The sequence below is a fragment of the Amia ocellicauda genome, chromosome 3 (assembly GCF_036373705.1).
Source record: "Amia ocellicauda isolate fAmiCal2 chromosome 3, fAmiCal2.hap1, whole genome shotgun sequence".
NCBI lineage: Eukaryota > Metazoa > Chordata > Actinopteri > Amiiformes > Amiidae > Amia > Amia ocellicauda.
The window spans coordinates 1,514,176-1,541,465 of NC_089852.1; the positions used below are offsets into that span (position 1 = coordinate 1,514,176).

The 27,290-nt window shown below is 51.3% G+C and overlaps 1 long non-coding RNA gene across 1 annotated transcript in view; it reads left to right on the forward strand.

The window, feature by feature from the left end:
- The window catches only part of LOC136747252 (uncharacterized), a 49,437-nt gene extending 27,379 nt beyond the window's left edge, over positions 1 to 22,058 (forward strand). Inside the window, exon 3 of the long non-coding RNA XR_010816453.1 lies at positions 21,687 to 22,058. This is a non-coding gene — a long non-coding RNA (uncharacterized LOC136747252). The remainder of the gene's footprint in view (positions 1 to 21,686) is intronic.
- Positions 22,059 to 27,290: the final 5,232 nt, after the last annotated feature.

Genomic DNA, 27,290 nt, shown 5'->3' on the forward strand with positions numbered 1-27,290 from the left:
CACACAGCCCTGTCCCCTCACACAGCCCTGTCCCCTCACAGCCCCGCCCACATGTACAGCCCCGTCCCCTCACACAGCCTCGTCCCCATGTACAGCCCCATCTCCTCACACAGCCCCGTCCCCTCATACAGCCCTGTCTCCTCACACAGCCCCGTCCCCATCTACAGCCCTGTCCCCACGCCAGCCCGGGGACCGTAGGCTGCTCATGCAGTAGGACACCCTTGTGGCCCTGCCGATTCATACAAATCCTGACCCGACATAATATGGTAGCTATTGAGATTGGAATATTTTACCACAAAAGAAAAGCATCTACTTTATTAAAAACTGGCAATTTCTCTCTCTCTCTCTCTTTCTCTCTCTCGACTCCCAGGTCACATTTCCTCTTTCGCTTTTGATTTAATTTTTCTTGTCTTTGTGTTCCGAGGGGAAGGAGAGAGAAGGGTCTCCTGTAGAGAGGCCAGGCACCCTGGGAATATTGCAGGCCAGGCTGGGAAACAATTACAGCCTTCTCTCTCTCTCTCTCTCTCTCTCACTCTCTCTCTCTCTGCCTGCCTGTCGCTCAGCTGTGATTCCCACCCAGACCAGGTCCTCAGGCAGAAAGATCTCAATTTATTTATGTATCAGGAGGAAATGGGGGGGGGGGGTTCCTCAGAGAGGTGGGGTGAGCGTGAGGTAAGGGGCTCCCATGTCCTGCCACGTGCATCTGTGTCTGTCTGTCTGTCTGTGTGTGTGTGTAGGCTTGTGTAAGTTTGTCTCATGCATTGCCTGTTGAGCGTGGAGCGGCTGTGTGATAGGTGTGTGTGTGTGTTATGGGTGTTGTATCTATTTATGGGTCATGGACACTTTCTGGAGAATGACAGGCTGCCTCTCTGTGAAACCGGCCCGTTTCCTGCCCTCCTGATCCCCCAGATCGCAGGCCTGGAGTCCGGGCTGCAGCCGTGCACGATGGAGCAACACAAACCTGTAGCACAGACACACACTCTTGCCCTCTTAGGGACCGCAGTGCGCGATGGCCAGTCCATGCCATGTCGCCAGGCCGGGTTGGGCCGAGCCACGCAGCCCTGACCGACACGTCCACCCGCCCTGTCCTGTAACAGATACGGATTCGACCTGCAGAGAGAGCCTCCCGATGGGGACTCAGTCAATAAGTACAGCGAGAGACGGGCAGTGTATCGGAGTCTGTGTATCTCGGCAGGCATCTGTGTCTTTGTCTGTGTGTGTGCGTGTGTTTGCACTTGTCTGTGTGCATTTGTGTGTGTATATATGGGTCAGTAAGGTGTGTGGGTGTGACGGTGTGTGTCTGTGTTTCAGTGTGTGTGTCAGTGTCAGTGAGTGTGTCACTGTGTATGTGTGCGTGTGTGTCAGTCTGTGTGTGAGTCAGTGTGTATCAGTTTGTGTGTGAGTCTGTGTGTGTGTGTGTGTGTGTGTGTGTGTATCAGTGTGGGTGTGAGTCAGTGTGTGCGTCTCTTCCTCAGCGCAGTGCCCTGAGTGAAGCCCGGTCCTTTGAAGTCTTGATGTGATTATCTTTGTCTTGTTCTTTATTGCAAATTGAAGCCGCCCGGCGCGCCGATCCCTTTTATGGGCAGCCCGGCTCTGGGGATCCTCTAACCGGCCCGGCTCAGAGCCTCCCCCGTCTCTGCGCGTGTTTATCTGCCCCGGCGCACTGGCGTAAGTTATGATGCGGCCCTTAGAAGCCTGACCCCGAGCTGCGCTGTGTGCAACTGATGGCTGGGTGCTGTAAGTCAGGAGGGAATGTATTTACGGCCACAGGTAATAAAAACGAAATACAAAGGAGCAGAAGATGGAGAAAAAATAAAGAAAAGGCAGCTGTGTTTGTGGAAGGAGAAATACGCCCGACCCTCCGCAGCACACGAGGGTGAATGTGTGCGTGTTTGTGTTTGTACTTTTGACCTTGCACTTAACCACCCCTCCACAGAAATCGGGGACCTAGCCCTACTCCCCACATCGGCACGTTTTACTGCGCCCGAGTCTCCGGTGCATCACATGCAGAGCTCTCCTCATGACACGTGCTCATCTGTGCGGGTTTAATTGATACTGCACTGTGCTGTGCTGTAGTGTAGTGTGCTGTAGTTTGATGTAGTGTAGTCTGCTGTGCTGTGTTGTGTTGTGTGCTGTGCTGTGCTGTGCTGTGCTGTGCTGTAGTGTGCTTTGCTGTATTGTGTACAACAGGAAAACGGTTAAGTTGTTATTGACACCAGTTAATGCACAAAGACCACGGAAACTCGACTCCTATGCCTCCTGTGTGTTATCTTTGGCTCTATCTGCTCACATGGTTTTGCGTATGCATGTCTGCTCCCGTGTTGACGCTGTCGGTCGCAGTGAAAGTGGTCCAGCTGTAACGGGAGCCGGGCTGATCCGTGGATTTGTTTATTGGCCGAACTGCAGCACTTCCACTGGTTAATTAATTGAATCAATCTTATCGTCGGTTGCTGCCTTGATGGCACCGCTCACATGGCGCTGCGGGGAGGGCGCTATATCGCAAACGAGGGCTGATTAGATTGGGGCTGCCATCAGCGGGGGGCCCGGTGCTGGGCTGGAGCAGCTGCCCACGCGTTGATGTAAGGGCATCTTCTTGGAAGATGGAGTTCCTGTGTCTGCTTGACCCCCCTGCCTCGTGCTGCGACTCTATTTAAACACACTGCATTGATGTGTGTGGCCCGGGCCGGGACCCCCTGTGCATGAGCCCATAGGGATAACCTCTGTCCTCCACCACGGGGGCTGGAGACTCGTCTCGCCTCACCTTTTTTATTTTTATTTTATATCCCTTCTTCCTCAACACACACCCCCACACACAGACAGATACACACTCACACCCACACAGACAAATACACACTCACACACACACATGCAGACACACACACAAATACAGACAGATACACACTCACACACCCACACACACCCACACACACAGACACATAGACACATACACAGACAGATACACACACACACACACACACAGACACACACACAAATACAGACAGATACACACTCACACACACCCACACAGACAGATACACACTTACACACACAATCACACCCACACACACAGACACATAGACACATACACAGACAGATACACACACACACACACACAGACACACACACAAATACAGACAGATACACACTCACACACACACCCACACAGACAGATACACACTTACACACACAATCACACACACAACACACTCACACACACAGATACACTCTCATACGCTCAGTGAGACACACACTGGACACACACGTGCAGGTGCTGGTAACACAGGTATGTGCAGAAACACAGGCAAGTGTGCCGAGACCCCAAGGACACCCTGCAGGTACGTTCCGACACGCACAGCCGGGCAGCGACACACAGGTGTGGACAGACGCACACACAGGGCAGCGCAGGTGCGGAGGCCGGAGCTTGGGAGGGCAGCACAGCGAAATGAACAGGTGTGAGAGTACACAACTGTCAGTGTGGGACACTGCTCCCCCACCCCAGAGCCCCTCACAGCGCCGCTCAGCACGCACCCTCCGCGCCCCCTGCAGAAACAGCGTTCGCTCGCCTGGGACCTCAGATCTGGCACAGCGGGGCCTTGTCTCAGAATGGGGGGTCTTCATGTCTGGGGCAACAAATTGACTGCACGATTTATGTATTTTTATATTATATTATATATGTATGAGCCCCTTCTGATGGCAGCTTTGAACAGTCCCAGAATGAGCTCTCAGACATTCATCTCCCTTCTTGGTTGTGGTCCTTGTGTGTGTGTTGGGTGTGCATGCGTCTCTTTGTCCCCCCCGCCCTGCCCCTGCTGGGATGAGTCTCGGTGTCGCGCCCAGCGATCTCTACAACACCGACGCATCATTGTTTTTATCTATACAAAAACAAATAACAAATATAAGAAAATAACAAATATAACCCTTTATTTATGTTTTTAACGAAAATTACTATATACATGTCAACCAGCCCCCCCAAACATAGCACCCCGGCAGCGGGCCGCTGGGCTCTGGCCCGTCTCAGGCAGCTGGGTGTGTAACCTGGCGGCGCCGCTCCATGAACAGAGACCTGCCGTCTGAACATGGCCTCACCGCGTGGCGCAGCCTCCCTCTGGCCCGAGCCGCGCTGATAGGCATCTCTGCCTGGAGTCGGCCCGTCTTCCCAGACACAGCACCTTCTGGAGAGACGCTCCACTACCCTGGGAATGTTACACAAGTGCCAGCTCACGTACAGTTACCATGCCATGTGTGTGTGTGTTTGTCAGAGTTGCACTAAAAGAAAATACCCTTATGTTACATTTTTTTTAAACTCGCTGTTCTGACCTTTACACGGAAATGTCAACCCCCCCATCAGTACAGCAGCCCTGCTAATCAACAAGTTAAAAATCAACAACTGCAACAACAACAACAACATCTGTAACTATTACGACGGTAACGACAATCCAAAACATGACAACAGCTGTCCCGACCGCTGGCGTCTGAGGCACCGGGACATTTAGTATCTTTTAATATTGTGTTGTTTGTTTTTTGTGTTGGTGTCCAGGGGCTCCTCCCTGCAGGCGGGGATCCAACAGGTCCTGAGGTTTGTGTAGCACACAAACGCCAGCGATAGTGACAAATCTGAAAATCCTCCACCGGACCCCCTTCTCCGGAGAACAGCAAGTTTGTTTCTTGTGGGGTGTTGTAGGGGATCATCAATCGTACTTCTAATTATCATTATTATAATAAACAAACCACAACAATCCACATTTGTGTAGTAGCTGCTTACTGTGCAGGATGTGTGTGCAGGCATGTACATGTGTGTGCGTGTGTGCGCTCCAGGCAGTGAGGCAGGGTACATTGTTGACGTCTTTATCATGGTTTCCCTCGCTCCCTGCCGGGGGCCGTGCCCATGTCGGTTTCTCTGTCTTTTTCCTTTTCTGGTCCTGGCGATGGATCTGAGGAGAGAGGGAGAGAAGGAGAGAGAGAGGCAGCCCCCCCAACTCCCCTTTTTAAAACATGAATTTTTATGGCCTAAAAACAAATCATAACGAGAAACCAAGCGAAAGAGAAATGGTACTCGGGGTGAGTGAAGCCGTGGCACTGGAGGTCGTGTCCGGCTCTCGCTGCAGCCCTTCCTCTACCTGACCCCTGGCTAACCTCTGCAGCGTTACTGCGCGGAGGGAGTGAAGGAGCCCTTTCTCTCGGGCCGCGGCACACATTCCTCCCGCTATCGGCACCATCACTTGACAAGAATTATATAATTGCAGCCTGGGAGCCCTTTAAGGCTAAAACGCACTTATTTTCCTCAAAGAGCATTTGAAGTCTCCCCCTCCCCTTTTCCCTCTCTTTCCTTTCTTTTCTTCCTTTTTAATGTTAAAAATATACACATGAACCCCCCCCTTTCCTCCTCTCCTACACAGCACCACAGCCCCCCCTCTCCTCTCTCCCGCTCTCCCTCTCTCCTATCCTCTCCTGTCTTTGATCTGTTATTCACCGAAATCGCGTCCGGCAGCATTGGTACGGTCCGTTGTGGCCCTTGCCGGTGGTGTGGTGGTCTGTGTGGTGCTGGTTTTGTGTTGGGAGCCACTGTGGTGATAACGCAGCAATCGAGATCCAGCAAGTGTGGCTCTCACCCCCTCTCTCTCTTTCTCACGTGTAGGATTTTAACCAAATCACACTAGATGTTATAATGTTTCTGTTTTTTTTATTTTGTTCATTAGATTTTTTCCTATTACTGAATCTGTGAGAAATGTTTGGATACGGACTCTTATCCAGTTCAGGAATTTGATCTCTGTGTCCATCTGCTGCTGCTGCCGTTGTTGCTGTTAATTACTTAATTAAATTAAAGATGAATTAAGTAAATTTCAATTCAAGATAATGAGCCAGGCAAACTAATTAATCATGAAAGAAATAAATAAACTTGCTCTGCGGTCCATGCAGGAGGACAGTCTCGGACTGAGCGTGTTGCCTGTCGGTCCTTATCGCCTCGTACAGGACTGCGCACCGGACTGAGGAGACGGGCCGGGCCAGCACTGAGGGGTTACAGCCATCAGCCCCGCTGTTGTCTCAGCCCGGCTCACAGGGCACCCTGGGGTGCTCTGAGCTCGTGTCTCTGTGAGGCCGAGGTGTGTGTTTCAGTCGCTGCAGTGACATGCCACCCACCCACACAACCGTTCTTGCACAGGTGTCATGTACGCTGTTATTGCTCGGTGCACATTAGGTGGCTGGGGGGGGTCAGGACAAATCTGTGGCATGTTGGAAGTCGTTAGCGTGACAGTGGCTTAGTTGGAGTGTAATTGGGCTGTAATTGAACTGTATTTGCCTGAATTTCAATTTTACTCAAACTGTAACAGCCCCCAGGTCTGGTGCACAGCGGGGGTGCGGGGCTGAGGTCACTGGGTTTCCTTGAGGGGGGAGAATCAGCGTCACACAGGACTGCAGCGGCAGTTTGGGTTTCAGAGACTCATGTTGATTGAGGAGTTACTGCCTTCCAGGTGATGGAAGTGAGCGAAGCATGCTGGGCTCGGCAGGAGGGAAGGTACACAGTCCTGTCAGTCAGACGTCTCCCTAACACACAGGACACACACACATGCTTGCACACACACACACGTTCACACATGCACGCATGCACGCACACACACGCGCACACACATACGTGCACGCACACACACACGTGTATGCACAGCAGGAGCATCATGGGGCGCCGTCTGTCTTCTACTTCTCCGAGTGCAAACCCAGCAGGTGAGGAGGGGCCGTTGGCAGGACAGTGACCCATGTATCTCAGTGCACTGCAGATAGCTATCGCCGAGGTGCAGCGCTTTGCATGGCGTGGGCGTTGGCGTGGGCACGCGGCCCCCAGCGACGTGGCTCGTTTGCAAGAAACCGAGATATTTAACTCTTCTGGGGAACAAACAACAAGCCCTTATCTGAAGCGGTGCAATGATTCAGCAATATAAGCCCAGATGCAGATAGCGCAGGAGCCTGATAGTGTCGCTGCGTGTGTGGAACTGTTTGAGATACGGAGCATTTCCCTGCACCCTCAAAACTGACCCCGGTCAGGTCACTTGATATCGCTCTCCGATGTGAACTGTTTGAAGATTAAGGGCCAAATGCAAAATGTGCGATTATTGCACCAGAAATGCACACACACTATAGTGTCAATTCATATTTTAAGTGTTGATGATTTTAAAAGATTTTTTCCTGAGGCTGAAGTGTTTCAGTGCAACGTTCATGAGCTGCAGTGACAGCGCAGCACAGTGCGTCCTCAGTGTGTGCTCAGTGCATCCGCAGTGTGGATGTCGTGTGCTCTCTGTGTTTTGGTAAGGGACGTGTCTCTGTGCTTGGCTCAAGGTCTCCGCTGAGCACCGTGTGTGCAGAATAGCAGTGAGGGGCTGGGAAGGTGAAGGGAAACTCTCCTCTCTCCTTTCCTCTCTCTTCTCTCTCACCTCCTCTCTCTCTTTCCCCTCTCCTTCTAGGTGAGCAGTAGGTCAATGTTATTGGTGTCCTTGCAAACCCCATCAGAAACCTGCTGCGTTAAGGCACTGTCATTGTCCCCCTGGGAGTTGAGCTGGGTTTAAATCGCACAGACAGTTTTGGGGGTGAGGATCATGGTGGCCTCCTGAGGAACACTATGGGATGGGCGTGCAGGAGCCGCAAACCTCCCTCATCCTCACGAATGGGACGAGCTGGTCAGCCTTCATTGGAACCGCACTGCAGTCATTCATATACACATAGAAAGGTGACAAACCCAGGCTGTAAGAGCAGTGCGTCGGCTCCGGCTGCTGCCTGTCCTGCTGCGCGGCTGTGAGAGACGCGATCTTCCTCAGTAACCCCCCTCGTGTGCTGGCACAGCTCCCTGTCCTGCAGCTCGGACTCGAGACCAGGGGGCCGAGTTCACTCCCCCATCAGCTCATTCTCGTCTGTGCGTTGATATACATTTCCTAACTCTTGTGTATGTAGTTGACATGTTTTTGCTGGATGTTAAAATTCCGTCTTTGAAACTCTGCGCTGTGCTCAGTGTGTGGGGTGGCTGCTTTTCTCTCTATCGGTCATTGTAGTGTTGGTGAGGAGCTCCCCTCATCGCTGTGGCTGCACTATACAGCCGGCCAACAGAGGGCAGCGGCGTCCTGCAGCTCAGCGCCCAGTCTGTGTGAGAGAGAGAGAGAGAGAGAGAGGCGCGGACCACAGCAGGGCTCTCACAGCCATCCAGCGCCATGGGAGAAGTTTTGAATGTGTGTTTTTTAGTGCTGGACGGCCTTCGTGGGAATCATGGCCGCTGCCCCTCTGGCCAGTGTGTCGACGGTGTCAGTGGATCTGTCTGGCTGTTGGTTTAGGATGTGAACCTGCAGGCCCTCCTCTCCCAAGAGCACAGCCATGTCCCCCACTCCCACACTGTCAAAAGTGCTCAGAACAGGAGTTCAATTGTTAAACCTTAGAAGAGTAGAGTAGAGCAGCGGATTATTGAAGAAGCCAAACGTTGTGTCTGCCTTGGACAACAAATCAGTGCAGATGGAGATATTATGGAAAAAACACAAAGAACAGTGACAGTATGATTCAGGGCATGTGGAAGAATCAGCTGCTGAAAGGAAATCACATTTCCCTGAAGAGAAAAGTATGTGATCAGTGCACTCAGGGCTGTAAAACCTGGTCACTGAACACAGAAATGTTAGAGAAACGCAGATGACACAAAGGAGCCTGGAGAGATGTGCGCTGGAATAGCATGAAGAGACGTAAAAAAAAACCATGAATGGATCTGAGAACAAACCAAAATATGTGACAGCATTGAAAGAGTGAAAATGTTACAATGGGCCGGACACATCGCAAGAACAGATCACAGATGGACAAAGGAAGCTGTATATACATCTAAAGAGATGGGCAGGTGACATCAGACACTTCGCAGGCTTGACATGGGAAAGGGAAGCTGTAGATCGAAGTTGAAGTGGAAACATCTTGGGGAGCCTTCACCCAGCATGGCATCGATTTGGGCTGGTGGTGATGATATATGTGTTGTGAATAGAGCTGGAGCAGTGTCGGACATGACAGGCCTCGTGGCGTAGCCGTGTCCACAGGACAGACAAGAGGAGGTGCACGAGGCTGTGCCCGTCTATCTGGTTGTTTATCTACTGACTTACGCTGTAGAAGAAGCGTCAGCTATTGGACAGAGACACTGCCGTTCCCTCCGCAGCCCCCGGGACTTCGCCTGCCCCCCCCACAGTGGTCAATCTGTAATCTTAGACTAGAATGAGAAAAATAATATTTCTTTTTTTATCTCGCTGCAGCCTGTAGCGTAATATGTTAATGCTCTAACCCAGTCAGAGCTGTCGCTGCTCATTACTGCGATTATTATTCTTGCATTTAATTGGGAAGCATTTCATCATCCTTAATGAGTTTCTCCCGTAACTCGTGTTACGCTGGCGCTCTGATCCTGCCACTAAATTATATTTTATCTCGAGAAGCAGCTCCTCTGCGATTGGGACTAATATCGGCCACAGGATCTGCAGCACAGCACGTGCTGCGGAGCCGCTCTGGCTTGGGTTGCAAAACATGCATGCATGCACACACACACAACACACATGCATGCATGCATGCACGCACACACACACACATGCATGATACACCCAGGTACGCACATGCACACAACCCGCACATACTAAACATGCTGAGAATAGTGGAGATGCATACACACAGTCCCTCACACAAAATAGCAGAGAGAGAGATGTTGTCAGGACACAATTTCACACAAGCACTAGGAAATTAGTTAATAAAAACAAATGCGTACACACATGCAAACACATGTACAACACCAATCCCCCCCCAAAAAAAAAAAAAAACGTGGGCATTTAAATACAAATACCCAGCAAAACACACACACAGGAATACGCACACACATACTCATACAGGGGAAAACAACACATGGTCACATAGCAGTGTGCAGTTGAGCAACGCCAACGCACACAGACGCAGTCAAAGTACAGCACACGCACAATCTTAACGCACGGCCTGGGGGACACACACGCACAAAAACCCACGTACTCGCACACACCCACCCACACGGAGACTGCAGAGACAGGCCGGGAAGGAGGGAGGAAGAGAAGGGGAGAAAATGCATGAAATATAGCTGTAAGCTTGGAAAGATCTTATTACATAGGAGCGATAGGGATCTCTGTTAGCATAATATTTAGCACATGCTGCACTTTTAATTAACTATTAATATCTGAGGCAAAATTAAAAACAGGTTGTTCTCAGTGCAGGTTTTCATCTTCTGTCATCCCTGTCACCCCCCCTTCCCCTCACTAATAGTGTGCTTTAATAAAGGCACGGACAGGGCGGGGGGGTCCTGGCTGCTCGTGTGTCTGGGGCGAGTGTCTTCCTCAGAGCCTTGCATGTGTTTCTGCTCTTCACTGCCACTGTTGGGAAACTGACACCACTGTGCCGCGAGGGCCAGCGCTCTGCTGGTGGGGGGCTTTGTGTGGGTGTGTGGGTGCGTGTCTGTGCTAGTGGGAGTGGGAGTGGGAGTGTTGCTGTGTTGAAATTGTGTGTGTGTGTGTCTGGCTGTAGTACGGAGATCACTCAGCTGATTGACTGCAACCAAATAACAATAATAACAATAGTAATAGTGAGAGCTCTCTCCTGTGTCAGACCGAGGCTCAGGGGGGGGGGTCTCACTATTACTAGGCCCTGGTAACCTGACAGACACAGACAGACGGACGGACAGACAGACATCCCTGCCCTGAATGCCCGGCGCTCGGGCTAAGTAAACAGGCCCTGTCTCGGCCGTCTCTTGAAGCTGTGCAGTGCGATTGAAGCCGGTGTGAGGTTCTCTGATCGGAAACACTTGTTCAAACAGCCCGGGGGGGCGGGGGGGGCAGCACTGTTTTTGTTCTTCACTCTCATTAGGACTCAGTTTTACTTTGTAGTTTCTTTCTTTTTATTTTACTGGAAATGTTTTGCAGTGAGAGTGAGTTGGCCTGAGAGAGAAGGTCTCTGATAGACAGGCAGATAAACAGCATCAGTAGAGAGATGTGCTGTGCTAAGTGGAGGAGAACACACTTATTTACTGGGAAAGCTGTGTTTGAGCAGCAGTGCGTTGTGACGCCTGTGACACTGCTCTCCATCGACCTGCTGAGCACCACCTGCAACACAACCACACACACAACCACGCAAACACAATCATACACACACTCATACAACTACACAAACACACACACAGACATACACACAATCACACACACACATTTAAACGGATGCACTCACTCACAAGTTACGGCACTCCCTCCCTGATGCGAGACACACCTAGACTCGGCGCTCGTCCGCTGGCCGGCTCAGTGTGACGCGATGTGGCGGGTCGGTGGCTGTTGTGTCGTTTGTTTGGTGGGGGATTGTGCGAGGTGAGGCCCTTCTCCCCGGGGTATCGTACTAAGCCGGCCACTAAGCTGGGATTTACCCCCAGTGCCGGCCCCCCAGCCCTGCACCCCTGCTCAGAGTCTCTCAGTTCCCTGCATTTCACACCCTCTGTTTAAATGTGTGTGTGTGTGTGAACGTGTAGCCCAGCACACTTTGCTAATTGTTTAGTTATTTGTTTATTATTTTATTTACTTATTTTTATTTAGTTATTTTTTATTCACATAATTGTATATTATTATTATGATCATTATTGTTTTACTCTGATTAAGACCACTCTTATGTGATGATGATGAGAGTGAATCCTTCATCCAAGCGGTGGACATTTGAGAAGCACACTGAGCTGCACTGTGCCCTGTGGCCCCGGGGCCCCGCTTCTCTGTGCACTCCCTGTTTCCTTTCCCCACAGCAGTGAAAAGCCATTATTATTTCTGCAGTGTCAGCTTCACTCTTAAAATACATGCATGGGTTCAAACAAAGAAACTTTGGTCAAGGTGAACCTCTCGTTACTGTTGATTGGGCCGCGGAGCCGATCTGTGGGGGCGTCAGTGTCAGAGCGAGGGGTGCGCCAGTGAGGGACTCATAAATAATTGTGTGCTTGACTAATGCCTGCCAGGGTAGAGCTCCTCTCTGGGCCATTAGCAAGCATCTCTCTGGGTCCGTCTCTCCTCTCAGGGTTCGTCTCTCCCCTCTTTGGGTCTCTCCTCTCTGGGTCTCTCCTCTCCTCTCCTCTCCTCTCCTCTCCTCTGTGAATTCGGTGTAAGACAGTGAAACGTCTGCTGCTGTCTGTATCTGTGTGCGTCTTGATATTTCTATAGACAGATATTTGTATGTTCCCATGTATGTGAACTTTTGTTTCTCCTCTGCGGCAAGAAGAGAAACTAAGTAACTATATTTGCGAGAGACGCAGAGAGCAGAGCAGAGCGGAGAGATGCTGCTGTAATCCCCCCCCGCCCCCGCGTTGGCCAGACTGCAGGCCTGTTAGAGGCCACATGCAAATAGGGTTAAAGTTAAACATGCAAAAGATCCCGGCTCCATTAATTTGGTTAATTCTATTAACAAAACCTGCAAAGCCATGCTCGGCTCATGCACAACACACACACACACACACACACGCAAACAGTTAAACAGACACCTGCAAAAGATCATTGTTTCATTTTCATTTAAAACACCCCCCTCCTTTTCTCTCCCAATCCCTCCCTCCCTCTCCGTCTCTGTGCTCCAGCCCTGGAGAGCAGCTTTGCGTTTGCTTTTCTCTGCTCAACCTTTTCTTCTGCCTCCTTTTCTTCTCTCCCTCTCCCCGTGTCTTTTCTTCTCTCCCTCACTCACCCCGTCTTTTCTTCTCTCTCTCTCTCCCCGTGTCTTTTCTTCTCTCGCTCCCGCTCCCCGTGTCTTTTCTTGTGTGTGTCCCTCGTCTGACAGCGCAAACACAGCTGATGTGGGTCTGTGGCCCCGACTCACGTGCGGAGGGCGATGTGCGGCTCTGGGCCCGCGTGCGACGCAGCCTCCCAGTGTTTGCACAGCGTGGAGGCCAGCTGCAGCTGCACACACTCACACACACACACACACACACACACACTGCATGCACACACACTGCATACACACACATACACGCAGCCACACTCACACACACACACTCTGCATACACACACACATACACACACACTGCATACACACACACACACACACACTCACACTCTGCATATAGACACACACACTGGACATTATACATATACACACACTGCACACACACACATACACGCACCCCCACACACACACTCACACTCTGCATACACACACACATACACACACACACTGCATACACACACACACACTCACACTCTGCATACACACACACATACACACACACACTGGACATTATACATATACACACACTGCACACACACACATACACGCACCCACACACACACACTCACACTCTGCATACACACACACATACACACACACTGCATACACACACACATACACACACACTCACACACTGCATACACACACACATACACACACTCTGCATACACACACACATACACGCACCCACACACACACACTCACACTCTGCATACACACACACATACACACACACTGCATACACACACACATACACACACACTCACACACTGCATACACACACACATACACACACACATACACACACTCTGCATACACACACACATACACACACACTGCATACACACACACTGCATACACACACACTGGACATCATACACATACACATACTGCACACACACACTGGACATACACACACACTGCGTGCACACACTGCATACGCACACACACACTCACACACTGCGCACACACACACACACATACACACACACACACACACTGCCCACACACACACACTGCCCACACACACACAGTTACACACATAGTAAAGCACAGAGCATGCATGCTACACAAACACAGTGGCATACAATTACATACACACACCCAGCTAGATCTACACATTCCCACACACTCACACGTAGTGCAGCGCAGCTTTTTACTGCTATTGTGGTGCATCGTAATGATAAACAGTTTACAGTGCTGAGAGAGAGGCAGATAACACAGAGATGGATTTAAATCTGCCAGTGTGTGTAGTTGCAGTGCTTGGAGGAGGAAGCTTTTAAAAAGCACAGACGCTCCTGGATCCCACTTGTAATAGCGGTGATGGCCGTGTTGGCGATGCTGCTGATGAAGTGATAACTGAGACGATTGTGGAGACACCACGAGACGCGGCAGTGTGTGTGTGCACACTAATCGTGTTACAGTCTCACCAGCGGCCCAGTGCGAGCTGAAGGGGCGTCTCTGACAAGGAGATTAGCTGTGATGTTAGTACACATAGTCCAGAGTAACACACATATCTGCCTCTATCTACTGTATCTCTGTGGATCTATCTTTTTATTGTAATGTACTTATTTGTTTATCTGTCTATCTATCTGTATCTATTTCTTAATGATCGCTTTATTTCTGTATCTGTCCGTTTATCTGTCTTATGATGTGCGCTGTATTGTAGGAGAGTTTCTTGTGTCCGTGTACTCGGGGACAGTGACCGGGCCGGCTCCCTCCTTCCCCGTCTCCCAGCGCGTTGGCCTACACTGCCGCACCGCGAACACAAACTGATGCCTGCAGACCATTGAGCTCATGGGCGCCGGGTTCCCAGAGAGCGCAGGAGCCACAAAGAGCCCCAAGGCTAGCCTGCAATTATCGGCTCAACGAGAGAGATGAAGCCAATTAGTGTGAGCATTGATACATACATAGGTCAGGCATATATATTTATATTGATAGGCGGAGGAGGAAAGCGGGTGCGGGGAGAGAGATCAATGGCAGTAACAGAATGAAAGCCTGTGATGATTTGTGTTTGTTGTTGTAACAGGGTGGGGTTTTCATATGCAAAGTGCTGCTGCGCCATCGCAGTGCATCTGAATACAACCGTGGAGCACTTAGGGGCCTGTCTGTCTGTCTGTTTGCGTTTGTGGGTTTGTTTGTAGAAGTGTGTGTGTCTTCAGATGTGTGTGTGTGTGTGTGTGTGTGTGTAGGTGTCAGTTTGCTGACAGCTGATCTCCTGATGCGGTGTTTAAGAAAGAAGTTTACCTTTTGTTATCGTTGGGAGGTAATTAAAACCAGAATTTGTATATCCTGTGTTTCTTCGACATCTCCTCTTTACACCCCTGTCTGTGGTTTAACTGGCATTCTCCTAAAACAAAGGAGGGTTGAAACTTTTATTTAATTTGCCTTGTGTCAGATTTCTCGCTCTTTACCTCATTATCGCCTCTCGGCTCTCTTCCCATTGCTGGCCCAGATTGCCTGTCCTTCAGTCAGAGCAGGGGGATGTCCTGCAGCGGTCTGACTCTTACTGTTAGTAGTAGTCAAATGTGGAGTAATGGATTGAGTTGTGTAGTGTGTGGAGTGCAGTGTGAAGTGTGTGGAGTGTGTTCAGTGTCCAGTGTTCAGTGTGTAGTGTGTGCAGTGTCTGGCCATGCTGGTCCATGCGATGCTGGCACTGCGGCCTTCTCTCTCCGGCTCCTCGGCCCTGCCGTGCCCTGGGGTGGCCCTGACAAAGGGCTGGGCTGGGTAGCTGTCTGCCTGTCTGCCTGGCTCCCTGGCTGGCGGTTGCAGCTGCCTCCCAGGGCTCCCCACCCCAGGATAAAATAAACACAAACACCACACCGCCCCCCCCGGCTCCAGAGGGCAATAAACTCGTTATCTCCCCCTCTCAGATCCTAATCTGGGCTGATTTGCATGTTGCCAGGTGACCCAAGGGGCAAAGCCTGGGACTAAATCTCTGTTTAAATCCACCCACCATTACACCCCCTTCCCTTCACCCCATACACTCTCTCTCACACTGACACGCACTGACACACACTGACACACAATAATACACACAATAACACACACAGTAATACACACAATAACACACACTGACTCACACTAACACACATTAATACATACACTGACGCACAATACCATACACATACTAACACACACACAATAACACTCTCACACACTAACATACAATAACACACACACTAACACACACTGACACACACTAACACACGCATACAAACACACTAAAACACACAATTACACACTCACACAATGACACACACACACACACACTAGTATACACACACTTGCACACAATAACACACACACTCACTCTCGAGGACAGCCCCTCATTCACTCTCTCTTCGTCATCCCTTCATTACAGTCTGAAGGTTGAGGCTTTATCGATCAATCAATTGATTTATTGATCAGGCAGTGTTTTAACTGAGGCTTTTGAGATTGATGAGTCTCGTCCTTTTGACTCTATCTCTCCTGTAGTTGTCGTCGTTGGCACAGTGCTGTTTTGTTTTGTTTGTTGAGTGTGTGCGAGAGCGTCTCTTTGACCCAAGATTCCCAATCAAGGTCTTTGCTGCACAGGAGTAGTGGGGGGATCTCAGTCCTGCCTGTGCTTCATTTACCCAGAACCGTACAGCCTCCTTACATTTTGTTAATTCATATCACACGATTGATCAGCCAAAATGTAAAGGAAAATGAAATTTCTTTAAAAAAAGAATTGCACTCTCTCTCTCTCCCACCATCTCCCTTACTAACATTCCCCATCCCTCCCTCCCACTCTCTCTTTCCTTTCCCTCTCTTTCTCTCTCTCCTTCTCTCTCCCTGTCTCCTGATGTGATGTGAATACCCCTCATTATGAGCACCCAGGCCTGAATGGCACATTATACACTTCACTGCTGAGATTTCCTGGGCCATGACCCCCACAACCTCCCCCCCACCGCTCCACTCCTGCCCTCAGAGGACGAGACGCAGCCGCTTTAATTGCCCGCAAACAAACATAACAAAACACTCTTTTATTTTACCCAAACCCAGGGAAACCATTTGTTTGTCCTCCCGGGGGGATCAGGGGGACAGTGGGCGTCTCAGGAAGAGAGCGGGGGGCTTATCGTGATGGCTGCTGCCCCCGGTGTTGGAGCGCCGCTATGGGATGCTGTGGGAGGCCTGGGAAGGGCTCCGCTCCCCTTTCTATTATTGAGAGACTGGACTCAACGAGTCGTCCAGACCAAACTGAACATAGTAGGATCAGAGTGGGCCAGGAGGCAGCCGGGGCGGGGCTGTGCACCAGGGGAGAGGGCTGCCCCCGGCCTGAGGTTATCTGATGGGGCAGTGCCAGGCGTACGTGGGCAAGGGGCGGCAGTCGGCTGGACGGGGGGCCGGGAGGACTGGGGGCCAGAGTATCGGCGTCCGTTCCCACACTCCCAGACGAGGGGAGTGGGTGGAGGAATAGAGAGAGAGAGAGAGAGAGAGGGTGGGGAAAAGAGAGAGAGACAGACGGAAGGGAGAGGGAGAGAGGGAAGAAGGAGAGCCTCCCGTCAGGGTTCTAGCTGCGTATAGCGCCAGCCTGGTTATCTCGGAGTGGAGGAAGCCAATTGAATTATGGCCCGGCTCTGTGAGGGGGACTCATTTATAAAGAAAGCAAGAAACAGAGCAATCGATAAACAGACGAAGCAGATAAAGCAGCGCCTGACTGCGGCCCCCAGCGCCCGCCGAGCTGTGGGGGGGTTTGTCTGCTTTTGCAAATGTCTGTGTTGCCCCCCTAGCCTAATCAGATATAAAGCTCAGGCAGCCCTGAATGTACACAATACCTGTATACCATCTAGGCTGTGATGCACTCAAGCACCGTGGGCGGACAGGGGACACAGTGCGTGAGTGTGTCCCATTCAACAGTTATGTGCGTTATCGTACGGAGTGAAGCATCATAAGAACATAAGATCATAAGAAAGTGTCCAGTCGAGAGGAGGCCATTGGCCCCGTCGTGCTCGTTTGGTGTCCATTAATAACTAAGTGATTCAAGGATCCTATCCAGTCTGTTTTTGAATGTTCCCAAATTGTCTCTTCAGCCACATCGCTGGGGAGTTTGTTCAGATTGTGATGCCTCTCTGTGTGAAGAAGTGTCTCCTGTTTTCTGTCTCGAATGCCTAGAAGCCCAATTTCCATTTGTGTCCCCGGGTGCGTGTGTCCCTGCTGATCTGGAAAAGCTCCTCTGGTTTGATGTGGTCGATGCCTTTCATGATTTTGAAGACTTGGATCAAGTCCCCACGTAGTTTCCTCTGTTCCAGGGTGAAAAGGTTCAGTTCCTCGGTCTCTCAGTAGGACATTCACTTCATTCATGGGTACAAAGTGTCCAGAGTGCCTGAGCTCCTCTGCTTCAGCGGGGGTGCGGGGGGCGGCGCGGGAGGTATGTCGCTGAGTTACCTGCAGGCTGCCATCCATCACACAGTGAACAAGCCGATGACAGGAATTTTCTGGGGGGGCGGTGATATAAATCTGCTCAGACTGGCAGGCTGACCTCGCCGCAACCCCTGCCCTGCCTGGCGAGGTGACGGGGAGGGTGCGGCCACGTGCGGGTTGGAGGGATGTGCTACCCTGGGGGCTCCCTGCTCTGGTTTTACTGTGGCATGCCTGAGCGCGGCAGTGTGAGTGTGTGTGTGTGTGTATGTGTGTGTGTGTGTGTATGTGTGTGTAACTGAATGTGTGTGTGCATTTGTGAGTGGTTTGGCTTAGGCTTGTGACACATTGTGTTGCTGTTTTTCTGATCTGTGCTGGTTTGTTGGTGGATCCTCCCTCTACCTGAATGGCCATCATCCTCAGACCGGTTCTGCAATCATGACACGCATGCCTCCCGCTCTTCCACGGGCCTTTCCGCTTCACTGGGCCGCAGGGGTACAGCCTGTTCCCAAGTGTGGAGAACACATGAGGGCCTGTACTGACAGACAGGCAGGGGGACAGGTGCCCAAACAGGTGGGACAAGCTTGTGTGGTTGCGGTGTCTTGTTCTGCCTGTGAAACTGGTCTCCAGGTGTCCAGGAGGACCGGCATGTCGGCGCGGCGCTGTCCTCTCTCCCATACTGTACTGCACAGGATGGACGGCTACAGGAAATAAAACAAAATGGAACCGAACAAACCAAGAAGAAAAGTGCAAAAGCCTTAAAAAAGATTCCAATAGAATTAAACAACTCCCCCTTCTTTTCCAGAAAAAGTTAAAAGCGCGGCCAGCGGCTGGTCAGGGGTCGGTATTTCGCAGGTTGATTTACAGGTTGCTCTCGCTCCCTCCCTGTCTCCCAGGGTGATTCATGTGGGGGTGCGGGACGCAGCTGCGGGGCCACCCAGGGCCGAGGCGTGTGGGCAGGCGGCCCTGCTACGGCCTGGAGAAATCCCGGCCCGGCCACAACGTAAATCACATCAAAGGCACGGCCTCATCTGCGGCCTCGTCCTCTCCCTCTCCTTTCTCCCTCTCTCCCTCTCCTTTCTCCCGCTCCCTCTCCCTCTCTGTCTCTGTTATTATCTAGTATTACTAGTTAGGTGTGTGGCTAATTAATTGCTATTCTTGTATGAACTGACGAATTATATGTTTAAGGAAAAAGTCTTGATAATAATATTTGAACATTTCTATGACATCATCCTTTGATCTCTCAGTTGATTGTATCTGTGAATCCAGACTGAAGGTGTTCTGTTGATCATGGGGGGGGGGCACTGTTTACACCTTCCCCACCCGGGACGTTACACCTGCAGCTAATACCCCTCGTGTCTCAGTACAACATGGGACTCGATTGGGAAGCAGTGTTTTAAGTGGGATAAACCCCGTGTTGAATCCACAGAAGATCCTCAGAGAATTGTGCCTGATGGCAAACACTGCCCAGCCAGTGCTCAGAGGCCGAGCGTTCTGTTGCCGATTCGACACTCGCTGTGGTTTATCCCTGAGACCCGGCCTCGTGCAGCAGTGGTGATGGTCAGCTGTCATTGGGAGGCCAAGGACAGTTGAAATGGTCTTGCAGTGATGCTGGGTTGCTTTTTTGATTCCTTTAGGAAAACTGGCTGGCGTTCAGGTAAGAGGCCCTGGTGAACTCAGGCTCTCTGCACAGTTGTGTTCTGAGTGGATTGCGTGTGGACGGGCCTGGGCCTGGTTTCACAGCAATGGTGGTCAGTCTGGGGCAGAGATGGTCAGTCTGGGGCAGTGATGGTCAGTCTGGGGCAGTGATGGTCAGTCAGAGGCAAAGTGGTGGTCTCTGTGCACAGTCTCCCTGCAGCTGGACAGTGGCGGCACAGCGCAGCTAGAAAAGCTACAAAAGAGCAGAAAAAACGTAATAAACTCCCCCAGTTTAATGTAATGTTTGGTTGTTCTGGAGCTCGCAGATTTACAGCCGCCAGTGCTTTGGAGTGCCTCCCTCCTCGCATTGCAGGCCGTAAAACTCACTTCAAAAAAACACGACGATATGGAATAAAACGGCCAAAGACAAACAAAAACAGGAAAACAAAACTTGTAACTTTTAATAGGGGCTTGTCTGCCAGCTGTGCGCCGGCATCTTCAAACACACGGGGAGACGGGAGACTCCTCTTTTCATTCCACCCCATCCCTCTCTCCCTCTCTGAAATGAACAGGGGTCGGTCCTCCCCTGGCCCTGCCATCCCACAGGTACAGGAGGGCAGCTGACGGGGGGGGGGGGGTTCTCCACAGAGCAGATTTCGTCCCAGGACACACACATGCCCCCGCCTTCACTCTCTCTCTTTTTCTATTTCTTGCTGTTTCTGTCTCTCTCTGTGCTCACACTGGCAGACCCCACTGCATTCCCCATTCACAGTAAATCTGAGGTGCTCAACCCCCCCCCCACATGGACACACACACACACTCACACACACACATCCCCCTGTGTGTGTGTGAGTCAGTGTGTGTGTCTGTGCGTGTGTGAGAGTGTGTGTGCGTGAGTGTGTGTGTGTGTGTGAGTGTCTGTGAGTGTGTGTCTGTGCGTGAGTGTGTGTGTGTGTCTGTGCGTGTGTGTGCGTTTGTCTGCGTGAGTGTGTGTGTGTCTGTGTGTGTGTGTGTGCGTGTGTGTGTTTGCTGGCTGCGTCTCCTCTCTGTCTGCAGAGCAGCGTTTGAACTCGCTCAGGAGAATGGAGTCCATTGAGTCTGTCTGCAGCGTCACCTCTGCTCATCAGCGCCAATTGCCACAGAAACACAACCCTGACAGCAGCCCCGGGGGGGTCCGTCCGTCTGTCAGTCAGTCTGTGAGGGACGGGGAGCAGAGGAATAGAGGGACTTGTGTGGGGAGTGAGAGAGCGATGCTGCTTGAAACACAGATTAATGGAGAGAGTTGGGGAGGAAGAGAGGAAAGAGAGAGAGAGAAACTGGCTGCCCAAGGATGTGAGGGTATTTTGAGTGTTGAAGGGACTGGGGAAGAGAGAGAGCGAGGGAGAGGGAGGACTGAGGCGGGTGGGTCAGTCTGTCTGCGCTCAGCCAACTCACCTGTCAGACTCCTTTACTCTAATCCGCTGACAAAGACCGTTGACTGAGACAGGAAGTGAGGGTCAGCGTCCTGTCAGCCCAGATCGGCCCGGCTGATACCGTCACCTGGACACTGACCCGCCCCAGGCACACGCTCCCCTGTGCGTGTGTGAGTGTGTGTGCGTGCGTGCGTGCGTGTGTGTGTGCGTGCGTGGGTGTGAGTGAGTGAGAGCATGTTTTTTCGTGTGTTGTTTGTAATCCACCCTCTCCTGGGATTTTTGTTTTGGTTGTCTGTTTTGAACTCTTGTCTGTGTTTCCTGTCCGGCTGCCTGGAGGTGAAAACACGGATCATAAAAATACAGTCACAGGGAAATCCCTATTACTATTGTTACTGTTATTGTTATTTGTTGTTGTTATTATTTGTCATAATTATCTCCCTCTCTCTCTCTCTCTCTCTCTCTCTCTCTCTCTCTCTCTCTCTCTGTTCTCCTTTCTTGGTCTGACTGCAGAGTGGGGGGGGTGATTTGAGTGCAGAGATGATGTTGATTTATGGCCCTGGACATGTGAGCGGGACATGAAATGAACCGCAGGCCTGTGAGCGGAGCCTCTGGCCCGCATAAAGACCCCCTTGTGCTGCGCGGTGCGCAAGCCCCCCCATTTTGCACGACTGGACCCCTCCACCCCCCCCCGGGCTCTGCGCTACGTTATATCAGCAGTCAGTTTATTCAAGGCCATGCAGAGAAAAGGAACAGAACCGACAGAGGGAACTGACCCACTGGGCCCACAGACCCCAGACCCACAGACCAGCGAGGTCATAGAGGCTTCTTCAACCCTCAGTTTACAAGCTTACAGTCATCTTCCCTTTTATTTATTGCACATAAACCAACTGTCATTTTAATTAATTTTGGCTCTGTTAAAAAAAATAAGAATCAGTTACAGTAATCTCTGTAATAACTCTGTCAGCTCTGCTTGTATCGGTCATAAAACACGGGGAGCGCCGGCCGCGCAGCGGTGGGGGGCCCGGGGGGACGCGTGGTCTCGGGGGGCCGGGCTCTGTCCGTGCTCGTCTCTCAGAGGGCTGAGTGTCTCTTCTCACTGTCTCTCTCTCACTCGCTGCTCTCTGGCTCTGTCTCTCTTTCACTCGCTGCTCCCTGTCTCTGTCTCTCAGTCTCTGTAGCTCTGTGTGTCTTTGCTGTTGGATGTTTCCATTCCCAGTCCACTCTCTCCCTCCCTGTCCCTCCCTGTCGCTACACTCCCTCCCCCTCTCGGCTTCTCCGTGTCCCTCTCTGAACATCATAGGTCTCTGTCCCCCCTTCTCTCACTTTCCCTGTCTTACTGTCTTCTCTCTCTGCTTTTATCTTTGAATTTCCCATAAGTCTCTCCTCCACACCCTCTTCCTGTCTCTCTTTACCCCTCGCTTTTTCCCTCCCTCTCTCTCTCTCTCTGCGCCCCCCTGTCTGACCTGTGAATGGCAGGAAGCAGGCCGTGCTGGTGTCTGTTCTGGCCTCATGGCTACACTGGGAGCAGAGGGGGACGTCTGATTTAATATGGGAACCAAAACGAGGAATTTCCTTTCATTCTTTGCTAAAGGACAACATCTCAGACTCTTTCACTTCTTTTCTTTTTTCTTTTTTTCCTTTTCTTCTTGGCTCTCGCTCTGCTGACTGACTTCCTCCTTAAAATCTCGACCATCACTATGGCCGGCGCTGCACACATGTGCTTCAGCAGGAACAACACGGGAAAGAATAACATACATATAAATATAGAAAGAGAGAGACTGAGTGAGAGGGAGGGAAAGAGAGTGTACTACACTATACTGAACAACACTCAAGCCTTCTGTAGTACACTACACCACACTGTGCTGCAGTACACTGCACTACACTGCTCTACGCCCCCCAGGCCTGCTCCCCTCAGGGTGTGGAGTAGAGGCCGTGTGGAGGGGGGGTACTCTGAGTGCTGTGTTCTGGAACATGGGATCTGTGACCTGTGACCCCCCAGCCAGCAGACTCTTTGATCTCTGCACTAACACCACAAACAACAACCACACAAACATCAGCAACAGCAGCATCCAGAGAGACACAACCATCTGCGTTCAGTTTTCTCCTCCTCCTGGGCTTTATTCATTCTTTTTCATTCTTTTTTTCTTTCCTTTCCTGACTCCGTCCTCTCTGCTCGGCGTGCACTCAGGGCTGTGTGGACTAGTACACATAAAAGACACACACAGACACACACTCACACAAGTCCAATTCAGGGCGTTCGAAAAGATCAATTAAGTAGTTGGGTCACTGAGAGCTGTGCCAGTCAGAGATGCACCGCTGGGCCGGTCCCTCGTTCGGGGGCTGCAGAATGGAGCTGCAGAGACAGATGGACCCCCCCGCAGGCTGATGGAGTGACTAATTCTCTACCGAATAATGATGAGAGACGGAAACGTCACTTCTCACTGTGACTCTGCTCTTCAGTCTGGAGGCTTTGTTTCCTCTGTTTGGCCCTGGCTCTACCTGTGGCCCCTGTGGTCTTGGCCCTGGATCTGCAGGTGACCGCCCTTCTGTGCCCCTCCATGCTTTGTATTCTTTATTTTTTAACCACGATTCCCAGTTTGTGCTGCTGCAAGTCACTCTATAGTTGGTGTTGGTCTTCTCCTGCAGGCCGCATCGCTGCTGCTGCCACTCCCGGGCCATTTCACCTCTGTGTCTGCTCCTTGTGTGTATTTTTTTTTTTTTGTGTGTATGTTTTTTGTAAGCATCATGCATTTTATAAGTGTGTGTGTCAGTATGTTAGTATGTGTCTTAGTGTGTGTGTGTATGTCAGTGTGTTGGTATGTGTCTCAGTGTGTGTACATGTGTCTGTGTATGTGTGTGTGTGTCTCAGTGTGTGTACGTGTGTCAGTGTGTGTGTCTCAGTGTCTGTAAGTGTGTCAGTGTGTGTGTGTCAGTGTGTTAGTATGTGTCTTAGTGTGTGTACATGTGTCAGTGTGTGTGTGAGAACAGAGCGGCAAAAGGCGCACAGTCACCAGCAGTGAGAGAAATGAGGAAGTGTCCAATGATTTGGCATGAGACTCAAAAGATAGAACGTTTAAAAAAGTAAAAACTAGAAACTCTTCTGCCCCCCCTCAGATGGCTATCTCTGGTACAGCCTGTTCTTCCTCATTGATCATTATTATTTATGTATGCATTTTCACAGAAGAACTCTATGCGCGTAGCTGTCCACGGCTTCATGGCAGTTTTATTCAAGGAAGAACATGCTTTAATACCCCCTCCCCGCACACACACACATACACACACACACTCACGTGTATTAATAGCGTAGCCCTGCGCAATAAAGTGACGATGTTAAGTGTGTCATCTGTCCCTCTCCTATATTGGACTCCACAGGTCTTCCCCGGGGAGAGAGAGCGATGGGGGGCACAGCGGGCAGAAGAGTCGGGGGACGCAGGATGGGCAGCAGGCAAGTGTGCAGGTAGGTGGGGACGGTCGGGACGCACAGGTATGTGGAACTGTTGCCGTGCCCTGGGGGGGTGGCTTGGGAGACTCCTGGTCCTCACTGGCAGAGCGATGGTGTCAAGTGTCCGCACTGGAGTTGCTCAGGGCCTACGGGAGGGACGGGGGTCTCATACAGCGACCGAGCGCCTCACGCCTTCCAGCACCAGAAACAGAAGCGTAGCTCCTCTCCTCCCTCACTCCCTTCCCCCCCGAGCTTGTCTTCATTCCCGGAAAGCTGCCCCTTGCTGGGAACTGTGGGAAGCGGCGATTGGATGCGTCTCCCGGCGCCTGAGGGCATGGAGGAGTAGCAGGGCTGCACAGATGGAGCAGCAGGACACAGACACGACTTACACGCACTCAACACACAGACACGACTTACACGCACTCAACACACAGACACGACTTGCATGCACTCAACACACAGACACGACTTACACACGCACCCAACACACAGACACGACTTACACACGCACTGAAGACACTGAGAAGTGTGTGTGTGTGAGTGTGTCTTGGGCAGTGGGAGGCGTCGCCTACAGGACCCCCGGTGGCCCGACCGTCTCGGTGTGCGTGAGTCACTGGGGAACAATGTGAGCTGCTTACACTGGACTGGACTGTGCTGACGGGACACACAGCCAGACCTTTTTAGGAAAAGAGAGAGATAGAGCAGGAGGCTGGGGGGTGGGTGTGGTGGAAGTGGGTGTGATTCATATTTGTATATTTATCCTGTGCTATTTATTGCCCACCCACCCATGGAATGCTGCAGCGGTGTTGCCGATGAGTGAATAAAGCATCTTGTTCATCTGAACTTCTTAGTTTGTTGTTTTTTAAATAGGCATTATTTTCCATACTGTCCCAGTCTCTGTGTTATTATTATTATCAATATCAGTGTTATTATTCCAGCTTCTAAGTCAGTCAGGGGGACCGAGTGCGTCTGCGTTGTGTGAGAGAGGAGAGTGCAGTTATTGATCAGTGTCGGCTCTAGGAGCTCTGGGGGGGCAGCTCAAAGAGTCAGGATCCGTTCGGAGGGGTGAACCGGGGACCCCAGGAAGGGCGGGCGGGGGGGAGAAGGGTGCAACGAAGCAAACATTAGGCAGGCTCTGGGACAGGTGCCGAGACGGGTTGGAATGAGAGAGAGAGAGAGAGGCACAGAGAGAGGGTGCGCTCTCTCTCTAATAAGATGTCAATCCCAGGGCCAGCTGTGCCATCAGTGATCGGCCCCCAGTGTCACAGGCCCCCCCAGCAGTCTAGTTTCTGTAAGATCAGATCAGGTGATAAATAAATGGCTGTTATTATTATTATTATTATTATTATTGTTTTAATTATTGTTATCATTTTGATCATAAGTACATATGTGTGTGTGTGTGAATATGTGTGTGTATATGTGTGTGAGTGAGTGAATGTGTGTGTTATTTCAGTGCCACTCCCGAAACCTGATTCCAGTGAGAAGTGCTTTATGGCGAGTCCAGTGCCAACATAGGAAGCATAAATTGTTCAATTATGCGGCAGATAGAGCACGACTGGGTTTAATGGCCGCCACTGTAATGTGTGACCCTGGCGCGGGGGGAAGCACATGATACGAGTTTCCTCTCTGACGGCTCAGTGATCGGGCCGGTGTGATAGGGGCTCAGTGATCGGGCCGGTGTGATAGGGGCTCAGTGATCGGGCCGGTGTGATCGGGGCTCGGTGATCATGGCTCAGTGATTAGGCCGGTGTGATCGTGGCTCAGTGATCGGGCCGGTGTGATCGGGGCTCAGTGATCGGGCTCAGTGATCGGGCCGGTGTGATCGGGGCTCAGTGATCGGGCTCAGTGATCGGGCCGGTGTGATCGGGGCTCAGTGATTGGGCCGGTGTGATCGGGGCTCAGTGATCGGGGCTCAGTGATTGGGCCGATGTGATCGGGGCTCAGTGATCGTGGCTCAGCAGGCCGGGCACGATGCACTTTTTGAGCACTTAAGCTGAAAGGCGATACGGATGCAGACAATGCCGGTCGGCTCGACTGCTGCTTTATTGCGTTACGGCCCACCGTCGCTTCCTAATACACTTCCCATTAGATGCTCTGTGCAACCTGTAATCCCCTGCGAGAGGGAGTGTGTGTGTGTGTGTGAGAGAGAGAGAGTGTGTGTGTGTAAGAGAGAGTGAGAGAGAGAGTGTGTATGTATGTGCACACATGGACGGAGAAGGAGAGAGAGAGAAGGTCTTTTAAGTCTGTTTCACTTTTCATATTGATATAGTGTAGTTGTGTTGTGCATTCGTTGGGGGGGCGACTTGTGGTCTGTGTGGGTTAATCCTGGAGGGAGGGGTTCAGAAGGAGATCAGACCATCAGTCTTTACATTGTCAGTTCTGAGAGAGAGAGGACAGGACAGAGAGAGAGCGTGGAGGGGTAGTAATTAGAAACAAGAAGGAGATATGCAGATTCTGAATGATTGAAGAAAAGAGAGGGAGAAATTAAAGAAAGAGAACAGGAGAGAGGGAGAGAGTGAATGCCCCTCTCCAGCAGTGACAAAGCCAGGTGTCTGAGGTTAGAGAGAGGAAGAGAGTTAGATGGGTACAGAGGGAGACAAAGTGGGAGAGAGAGGGACAGAGAGGGAGAGGGAGTGAGAGTCTTTCTGAAGTCTCTGCTCTGACTCACCCCG